Here is an 11,121-nt window from a genome sequence, read left to right on the forward strand (position 1 = left end):
ATGGCTATGCAACTAATTGGATTACGGGAGACGAGCGATAGCGCATAAATCACACGTTACCGCTGGAAAGCTCGCGCGGCTCGGGTGATTCGCGTAGCCCGTTAGACGGGATGATTCGATGAAAATCTTCCCACGTGTAGTTTGATTCGCGTCAGTAGCAATCTGAGAAAAGTAAATAATTTCCGTGTGAATTGGGACGGCGTCGCGGCGTGTGAAGTTCGATCACGTGTCGCCGCGAAACCCTTTCGCCGAACAGCGGAAAGTTCGAACGCTCGTGTCTTCTTCGGCTCGTTGCGATGACAGCAAAAAGCGTTTAGTACAGTTTTCCGCGGTTCAACAAGTTCCGAGATAAGGATACTCGGTCGTTCCTACGACGTCGTACACGGTATAACTTCCTCTCCGACGATGTTGACTAAAGACTTTTGGCTACAGCCACATCTATAAATCTTCTTTAGTGCAATTGGCTTGCGGTTTCCGAGTTCAGGGGCCAAGGTGTTTCCGCTTCGCTGCAGCATAATGGGCTCGGGGAATCGAATCCGCGGCACGGAGATCTTGGAATTCTCTACGAATATTCCGTACGGATCAAACGCGTACGTATTTCACCTTTCGATCAAGTTCGGTCACGGAACACGTGGGGCCGAATACCATTTTTTTCTACTCCGTAGAGAAACGGGGAAACTGTTCGTACGCGATTAATTTTCGGATATACGTACATCCTCTCCTACGCGCGACGTACACCATTATCAGCATGCACGACTACTACCGGTTACTGCTACAGTTTGACAGGTGACAGCTAATAATAACAAGTTTCTCCAAATGTTTGGGATATCGATTTCCACCGCACGTACCGCGATGACATCAAAGTGAAATGAAATTCTACGCGTGTACGTATACGTAACCCAGCTTTCCGTCCATCGATCGATATTATTGGATTACCGAAGCATTTTAAACATACGTATATCAGCAGATTCACTCGGAATCCAAGACTCCGGTTACAAACGAGGGTATGAATTAAAGTTAGCTCCGCTTCGTACGGAAGTCACCGCCGGTACGTGACCGGTTGACCTCTGTCTCCTATACAGCCCCCGGTGTTTAAAGCTTTCCCATTCTCTCTCCTAATCCCGAGACACCTAAATGCCTTCCGCGACCGCTTGAGAGATACGCACCAGGAATTTCTGATCTTCCAAAGAGACGATGAATTCTAGGTCATTTCTCGCTCGGCCCCGGAGGGCACGGAGAACTACGTAATAAGGAGCGCCAACCCTTCGAATTCTGACACAGTTTAGGTCGACCGGCATGCCTGGCGCGTCGCGTATATTCACGCGCTTTGACGAGCGCCGGTATCGCTGTTTCTTCGACCGTTTACACGCTTACGTTTCTCGTTATTTACTTGTTTCATCCCTCCGTAACGTTCGTTGCTTCGTTATCTACGCCATCGTTCGTGACGGCGGATTGTTAGAATTCTGACGCACGTTCGACGCGTTAGAGAAAAAAAAAAAAAAAAAAAGAATCGTATCGCACAATGTCCCCCTCCCGTGTCTCCGATCCGAGTAATCAGTTCCGTGTTTCCTTTCCTGTAGGGGGATCGACCTTCGACCTTGATACCCTCAGAAACAACCCCTCGTACGCAATCCTCGACCTGTCCATACCTCGATCTGTTCTAATTTGCATCCCTGTTCTTTTGTCTTTTCTTTTCTTTTCTTTTCTTTTTTTTTCAAATATAGTCGGGCAACGATCGTTGAAATTCTGCCGAAGCTTTCTTGCTCTTAAAAACGACGTTCGCCGGGCGCGATTTAACGAGTCAAGAAAACACTAGCCGCTGAACTAGCAATTCAGTCGGGGAGTAATAAAACTTGCAAAGCGAAGTTATCGACCCATATTCCAGCTATAGACGGTTAAGAAATTTGTCAGACGCGAAGCGATCCGAAGTAAGCCGAGGACGACGCTACTTGGCGTCGGGACGCCCGCGGGGTTAATTAAACAGTCTGGTGATCGCGACTCGTTTCCGGGAAATTTTTCTTATCGGACCAAGTAGCTAGAGCGTCGCGTCGTTTCGTCCGCACTATTCGTCGAGATTGATCCGACGAATGATTTTCGGAGAGCGATCGGGGGCGGTAAAAGGAGATCCCCACGAGGGAAACGCGAACGACACGATGCATCCATAGATATAGAAACTCGGAATTACGCGGAGCGGCGTGAATAATTGCGTGACAAAGTTGCAACGTATCGCAACGTATGGTCTTTGAATATTTGGATTCCGGTCGGAATGCTCGAAGCCATTGATGAAATTCGTACCTATTGCCGTTCGAGACGTGACTTTGGATCAATTTCAACAAGTAGTCAAAGAAAAGGTCACGATACCTTAGACGAGACACGAGCGACACAATTGCGCGTCACGAACTACGTGTACATGTACAACTTGTCACGTAGTGTCGGTGGCGTCGGTCGTGGAGCTTAACCTGAAAAGAAATCGATAAATATATCGGTGAACATAGATAGGATACAAGCACGGGATACGACGCATTCGCGGTAAAAAGACCACGCGCCGCACAATAGCGTACGGGCTAACATCCCAGACGGAAAGTTGAGCGATTCCAAGTTATCGTCTTGTCTGGTACGTGGGACAAGAAATGCAGGAAATCTATTTCTTCTCGATTTGTTTTTTTTTTTCTTTTCCAGCGATCGAAAAACTATTACTTTTTCGATATCTTCCGATAGCTTGGCGCACGATAATAAGAGTCGCTTCGAAATAATCGTAAAACTGGAACGTGAACCTTGCAGCACTAGTTTTCGGAGTTCGTGAAAATTTCGATTACCGGCAAAACTTGACAGAAACGGTTGAATGAAAAGGGAGATAAAACAACGCGCGGCGGCTCTTTCCTAATAACGCGGACAACCGAGTGAATGGAAATCCGTACAGCGAACGTAAAAACGCGAGGGAAGGCGAGAGGCGTCAGGGCGGCTTACCCCGTTATACGGAGAAAGAGAGAGAGAGAGAGAGAGAGAGACGAGTAAAGCGAATGATGGAGAGCGAGAGAAAGCTCAAGAGAGACATGGGGGAGAGACAAACTTCTGTATCGTCGTATACCGATGGAGCACCGCGCGTCTGTGTGATACGATAAGGAGGAGGAAGGAGATGGCGCGAGTTGGGAGGGATACGCGGTGCGAGAGTGAGAGTATTGTAGAGTGAGTGGAGGCGAAATGAGAGAGAGAGAGAGAGAGAGAGAGAAAACGAAGGGGGATGAAACGCGCCGGAGAAGGAGGGTTTCAGGGGTTAGAAAGAGTCGGTCACAGTTTTGGGGCTTGGAGGGTTGCCGAATATTGATCCTCGCTGCCAGTGAAAGCCCCGGTCTCGAACCCCGGACCTTACATCGTATGCGAGCGTACACCTACACGTGGGATCCTATTCGTAAACGTTGCCCCTCCTTCCACATACCTATCCCTGTTTATACCCCGACGTCGTCCCCGTGTGTGTACTACGATATAGGTATACCCGACGACCGTGTGCACATGGCCGAATTTACTATACGTGTCTCCGTACCCCACATTGTCTTTCCGTCTACCCGACGCACCTTAAGGAGGCTGCTCCCCCATCTCCGTATCATCTTCCTGGACTCGTCGTACTCTTGCAGAAAACTGTATACGAGAGAGCGTTGCCACGGCACCTTAAACTACCTGCCACCCGATTTCTTATTCCAATTTTTTTTTTTTATCCCCAGAAAACACCGCCCGTGTAATAGAGGATTCTTTCTGCGAAACTGAGCTCTGGTTAGAACGCCACGGGGGGAAAGATACCGGTACTCCAGGTTAATTGGTTTTTTTTTCTTTTTTTTTTTTCAATCTGTTCCGTTCACATTTTACACCCGAAGCGTGTAACTGTTTCAGCAATTGGAATTCGTCAATCGACGATCTTCTAATTAGTGAAAATAAACGAACTACCGGGGAGAGAAATTTTCTTGGGATTTGCGCAGTTTCAACTCACAGTCGGTTCTGTATATATCTATGTCCCAACAACGAGACCTTCCACGGTTCGTTAGCTGCGAAATACGGGGAATTAGGCTTCATTGAAACGTGTCTTGCATAAAATTCATGTACATACCTCGTACCCTTGTATGACATTCTCCTCAGGGCGTTAGTTTCAGTTTAGTTTGCAACTTGGCAAAGTACGAGAAAGAAGAAGAAAACTAGTATTTAAACGAAAAAATCAAGGAAATCGGATCAAATTATTTATTCGGGGGAAAAAGTTGAAATTTGATCGCTGAGATCGAGGGGACGTAACGGTGAGCCCTTAATTTGGGCGTAACGTCCGATCAAAGGAGACGGGTAACGTCATGACATCGTGCGTTATAGACCATGCAGGAATTACACGGTAACCACCGGGTAGCCCGAAGCGTTGCGTTTGCAAAATTGCAGGACGTTGCGGGGTTGAAGATTGTAAAGTAGATTTCATCGGACTCGACGAACACACGAGGATGATCAGGTCCCGTAGAATTTAATGATGGAAATTCTGTGAATTATTTTCATGACATTCCGCGCGCGCGGAGCGAGGAGAAAATATCAGTTCCGTGCCCCTCGTGACACCGGCATATTCTTCGAGTATTTCGTGCTGACGATGGGCGAATCTCGCAATCCGGAATAATAAATACTCCACGGAAATTTTCGGCGACAACTCGAGCATTTCATTTCGTAACCTGGTATTCATACATATGTGTATACGCTGGGTTCCGAATTTCAAATTTTTAGCACACGTGTCGGATGGAGATATAATAAGGGATCGTTAAAACTAACGACGCTACGCCAATTCACATCCTCTGTGCAGATATACCACGTGATATCATTAAAAGCGGTTTGAATAAAACTTACGCTTGTATTATATTGAAATAACTCCTCATCGCTGAATAATCATCCTCGGGTCTTATCGGAACTGAGGAGGGGGGAGAAAACTGAAAGTGAATTATGATGAAATAATGACCCACTCGACGAAGAAGAAATAAATGAGAAATTAAATTCTTTTTGTCGCGTCTTTCTCGAATACGCTCTAATTAAAGCGGAAAATTTATTAAATGATTTACGCACCCAATAATCTTATGAAATTGAATGAAGAGAAAAAAAAACAAAAAAAATAAAAAAACACAGAGAGATCCGCGAGGCCTCCGGGGATCACGCCGAGCAAGCAATTTCAGCTCTACCCTCGTACGCGTTTTGAAATTCTTCCGATTCCCGGAATTTTTTCATTCCTGGATGAATAAAAGTTGGTCGGGCTCTTTTTCGTTCGACTCGTACGTCGGCTTTCGAGCCGAGCGAGAGGGAATGTCTTCGGCGCACACGAGACTGTTTTTTTTTTCATTCGTATTCTCAGAGTCGGTGACCTCGCGAAGAACGGTCGACCTCGAGCGAGTATGTCGTGCAAGATTCATCAACAGACGCCGGCTTACATTTTCTTCTTATCTCACCTAACCTTTCCTAATACGAATTTATTCATCGAGAAAGGTTTAACGCAGGGGTTTTACTCGGTTTTACATTATATCGGTGTACGTGTGGATACTGTGCGGATTCAGAATAGATTTTGATGGTTTATGATTTTGATAAATTACTCCGCTCTAATGGATTCGCCAATGAAAAGTCATATTTCAAACCACAATGCCTCAAGTTTGGAAAATGGGCGCTCCTTTTTTGCGAGGATACTTTTCCTCGGCTCGTTATTGTAACGTTGGTATACTATAAGTGTTCGCCCGTTTCACGATGACACTCAATAATAATGTTCTTACCGGCCATTCTTCGTGATTGAGGAACGGTGGAAGAACACATCAGAGCTCACCCCGAATGGCAGAAGTTCGGAACTCCTAGGTAAAAGCACGTACTACATCCAAAACGTGATAGCGTAACAACGCGAGCGACCGACCAACTCCCACGTTTACCGAACATTTCGAACAACAATATCCCCCACTCCGTGTGAACTACATGCTTCGCATTTACATGGTCATCGCCTGTGGTCCGGAGCCTGCAACGTGTCGCGTGAACGTAGGTCGTGCAGAGGATAGAGAAAGAAAAAAGTTGATTGATTAATCTTCATTGTTATGCCACGTTCGAATGGGATTGCAGGAGTTCGAATGAAATGAAATAACATCGATTGGATCGAGAAGACGAACGGAGGGGGGGAGAGGGATCGTAACGTAGCACGAATCCGTGTAATTTTGGCGAATATTCGGAATCGCGGGGTATTCGCGAGTTAAATTAGTTGAATTTTGATAAGACACTTTTGACGAAAAATAATTCTCAATCTCTGATGCAAACGATTTCATCAAAAGGACCGACGGGGCGAATCGCGCGGGATAAAGCAGTTCAATTTACGCAAGGATAAGTGAATTTCACCCTCTTTGAAAGGCCGTTAGTCGAGCAATTTTCGAGAACGCCGAGTTTTGCCTAGGTCAACAAATAGCGGCTGAGAGGGACATTGGAAAACGGGAGACGAGGAGGACGGAGGTAGGGCCGTCGCGTAGACAGCGAAACCAGAATCAATTCGTTCTCCGGTTGTTTCCGAAGGACGTTGAAAAAAAAAAAAACGTAATTCTCTTTGCCCTGCCTTTCTCCACTCGATTGATTGATTAACAAAGAGATTCACGCCTCTGCAGCCATAACTTGTCAAACACTTCTCTTCCAGTTTATTTCTATCTTTTTCACTTTAATATTTATACTTCGTTGCAGGTGCAGTAAAAAATTGCCGCCGGCGCAACGTTGCCCCGCGGGGTACACTCGAATGAAATTATTATTCATTCCAGAGTGAAATTATGCCGGTTGCAAAACATTTATTTTTCGAAATAAAAAAAAAGACTTTACGGGACTCATTTGCATGTATATCATATCTATCATACGCCCGTATCCGCGTGTACGTATAGGTGTATTTTTACACGTACACCACGGCGTACGTATGAACTAAGAAACACGAAGGTGAAGTGTAATGGGGTTGCTCCGCGCGGTTAAAAAGATTCGCGTGCGGTGAATAAACTCAACCGTTTCAGTTGGCTAGCAGAAAATTACCCAGACCGTCGTTTCCACCCCTTTGTTTCGGTCTTTCACTTCGTCTCCCAGTTTCGTTGTCAGAGTTTTAGAAGTCGAGGAGGAACAATGCTATACGCGGTAACGAAATCCGGAGTGGATATATTCGTCGCTGTAAGGGTGCCAAGATGAAAACCTTCCGTGTGTTGGATCCTTACGGGGTTTCGACCAACCCTTGTCTATTGTAATTTCATCGGACTTTCGCACCATGTAGCGACAGAGGCGAATCGTATCTATGCGAGATTATAGTATATCGAGCATTTTTTTCGTCCGTTCGATCGAATCGATCGATATATATGTAAAAATAAGCGAATGAACTCTTTCGAACCGGCGGGTGTAAACTCGCAAGAGTTTGAGGATTTTTTTTTATAAATATTGAACGATTTCAATTTTCACCACTTCACCTCCAACCATGACGACCTGCATCCCCCACCATTGCAGAATACAATTAAATCGTATCGCTGCCGTTATTTTATTTCAATTTTGTTCGTTTTATTTTGCACGCCGATATGATACCCACCGCACAGCCGAACGGATGAATGTGAATCCGAAAATTCAATATAAAATCGCGTCGTATGTCGAAACGTATCGCACGCTTCGATAAAAACGACATATGACACAACGGAAACGTTATCGAAATGCGACGATTCCGGAAAATGAAATGCCGGTCTTCGAAATAGACAAATTTAAGTAGAGGTACCGAAGATTCTCGAATTAACGATGATCGAGCCCCGTTCAATGTAAAGCATAGTGACGAACAACGTGAAAACGGCGATGGTAGGAACGTGCGGCAATAAGACGCGAGTAATTCCCCGGTGGATGCTGCAGCTAGGGTAACCCGAGTATTTGGTTATCCTATAACCGGGAAGGGCCATGCGTTACGATGGGTAAACTCTCTCAGTCCGGAAATTATGGTTTTTCAGGAAGAGCTGTGAAACTTTCATTAACACGGGACACTGCGCATCCTGACTTATTGCGTTTATTTTCGTTCATTTTTCTACGTTCTTTCGGATTTACCGCTTCGAAAGTAAACGGTCTAAACGATGAAATAAATTTATCGATATATCAGGTTTCTTCGAGAATCTTCGTCGCGCGATAAACCGTAAGGTACAATACACAAAAGTAGAAACAACGAGTTCCGCTCTCCGCGAGCAAAAACATTTATTCACCGGGGATTTCCACAAATCTTCAAGAACCTCAAAACCACCCCCGACGTTCTCTTCTCTCAAATCCGAGGATTTTTTCCTCTCCTTCGTAGTTAGTAGCGCCGCTTTTACCTCTTCAAGGTCGAATATAACGTTACGTTTGAGAGAGAGAGAGAGAGAACGACGGATCGGAATACTTCTGAGAGTTGGTTCCAAGCCATACTAAATTCCCTCATTTTCCTCCCTTACACGTGCGAGTCGGCGGCATATGAAAGGACTAAGAGCACTCCGAGCGAGGGAAGTTGCGTTACCGGGTAGGGCCTGTACGGTGTAGCTACGCCGACGATCAAAAGCTAACAACGTCCAAAAAAAAAAAAAACCCAGAGAATGACGAAAAAAAAAAACCAGAAGATCCCCGAAAAGTATTTCGAATTCGAGTGCTATACCCGCGGCACAGGTCAAGGGTTAAATTAGCCAACTAGCGAGTTGAAATCCTCTCTCCAATGTGGCGTTTGTGCCTATACCTATACGTCCGTATATACCGCAAAGTTTACTCGGGGTTGGAAACAGCTTCGTTAAATTTAACCGAGCCAACTTTTATACCGTTCATAGTATTTTGGAGCGGCGTTTTCCATTTCCAACATGTCCGGTGTACCGTCGATGATTACTTTCGGTGCGCGGACGATGAAATCTACGGGTATAAGCCTCGCGTATAATAGGAGCCTAGTCGCTGCTCGGTCGGTTCTTCTCCCGTGTCGTGAACTTTTTCGGGAGAAGACCAAGAGCTGCTCGGGACCGCTATCTGGGACGAAACAGCCGAGTTCCGTACCACCTCAGGATCTTATAAGATTAATTATTTGCTCCTTCTGAGGCTTATTCCAACGGTTTGTTATTTTTATGGAACACGAGATTAGGATAGGAAGAAAAGAGCCGGGATACATATATATATATATATATAGATATGTATACGGAGAAGTCCTCTTGTTAACCTTGCGTGTCTTTGCTAATGCCCCGAAGAACGGTGTATTAAAGAAGGAGACGTAGCGAGCGAAACAGCATCAAGCGAAGCAGTAAACTGGAGGTTGTACAGTGTATTTTACCCTTGGGGATTCGGATCCCGTAAATCTCCCGGTCTGCCTGCTTCTTCTTTTTCTTATTCTCCCACAGTCAGCCGAATTCCGTCAAAGAGGAAACGGATGAATCGTCCTAGGGATCAATCCGTTGGAATTGATCTAAATCGTGTACATAATAATCGGAGAAAAAAAAAACAACTTGATTCCCATTCCGCTTACAGCGGACTCTCGCTAGAGAAAAGACGACGGAATAAAATTTTACATTTTATTTTCGCCGATTCGTAAATTCCGGATCACCTTTTTTTAATCGAATGTACACCGGATTTCAATTCTTTTGTGGACCGAAAAAGCCCCCAGCCGAAATCTTCCAAAGCTTTTTCGAGAGTATTCTGGAAGTTCCATTAAAACTCCGACGGGCACGGCGCACCCTAATTTCCACTCCTGATGTCAATTTAATCCACGGCTTTCACGATTCAGAATTCTAAACCATGACCTCCATCCGAGGCAACCCAACTCGTTAAGACAGCCAGCTGCAGTCTGTGGCAAGTCTGAAAACCCTTTCATTGCTTCGAGAAGCGAGATAGTTTGCTTCTCCGATAGTGCAATCAGTCTTTCCCCGTCCACCTATATATTCATTTATTCCCTTATTTTACCGAGGAATTTACCGCGCTGTATGTAAGGATACTAAATTTATTCCGGATCCCTCGTTTCATCGGCCGAACGGAATTGCCCAGGAAATAAATCTAGCCGAAATATTCTCGACCGTTTGTCGTTTGCAACGATGGAGTACGCGGATGCTGCGGGAGGTGTATTTAATTTTTTTGCGAAGCTGAAAAATGGGGAAAAAAAAAATACACGCATTCTAACAAAAACGTTGTCAAAGATATCTTAGCGAAACTCATGCAAAAGCTTTTTTTTTTCCGCTGCAAACTTCGTTCGCGTCTCGATCACCGAGCAAAATTAAAACTAGAAGCAATTCCAAGCCGACGGTTAAAATTAATGATACCTCGGAGATTCGCTGATCGTAGAGTTTCTCAGACAAAGAAGAAACCCTCCACAAATCCATCTTCTATCACTCGATCGCTGTTCCAACAAAGAAAACCGTTCGTGTCGTATACTCGCGCCGCGCTACGTATCTATTAAACAAAGAAAAACTGAAGATGTGGAGTTGTTTCATAGATCGGAAAATTGATATTTTTAGGTAATAACATTTCCCCTTTTCAGCGAATCTCCGAGAAATGAAGATAATAAGCTCGTGAAAACTGTAGGCGCTGTTGAGTGGTACTATAGTTTTTCTCCGCTGCAAGTGTAAGGGTGTAATAAATCGTCAGGGGTGGAGAAAAATGAATTTTTAGAACAGCGATGTGGCAGATGGTCGGATATGCGCGTTTTGTTGTTGTTTCGAAACGAGAAATTCGTTAAAAGATTTATTTCACCGAGGAGACGGTGTTCTCGGGATTTTGGGTGAGCTAATTCCAAGTACAACGAGCGACGACGTGAACAGCGAAGTTCGTAATACCCGGAGTTCTACTTTGGCAAAAAGCTTTTGGAGAAATACAATCAAATAGACACCGAAACCGCTCTGCGAAATCTCCCGTAAACATCACGTCAATTAGTGGTAAATGTCTAATCTTCGGAATTTCAAATCTTCTCATCATTTTTCGACGAACCTTATAAGTCCTCCTCGAATTCACCCGTCCGGATGTTCGTACAGGGGATCGTTAATTTCAAGATTCTCGAGCACCTGGAGGTATAAATATAGTCCGCTTCGGTTATCAGGAGTAACGAATTAATTATAAGATCGCTCCAACGAAATCAGACTAGGTCTGATATTCCGCTTAAACCGA

General features: G+C 44.9%; 1 protein-coding gene across 7 annotated transcripts in view; it reads left to right on the forward strand.

Annotated features, from left to right (window-relative positions):
- The window catches only part of LOC105693419 (protein unc-13 homolog B), a 171,030-nt gene that overhangs the window by 99,449 nt on the left and 60,460 nt on the right, over positions 1–11,121 (forward strand). The gene's annotated exons all lie outside the window — the stretch shown is intronic.

Source organism: Athalia rosae, chromosome 1 (assembly GCF_917208135.1).
Source record: "Athalia rosae chromosome 1, iyAthRosa1.1, whole genome shotgun sequence".
NCBI classification, from domain to species: Eukaryota; Metazoa; Arthropoda; class Insecta; order Hymenoptera; family Athaliidae; genus Athalia; species Athalia rosae.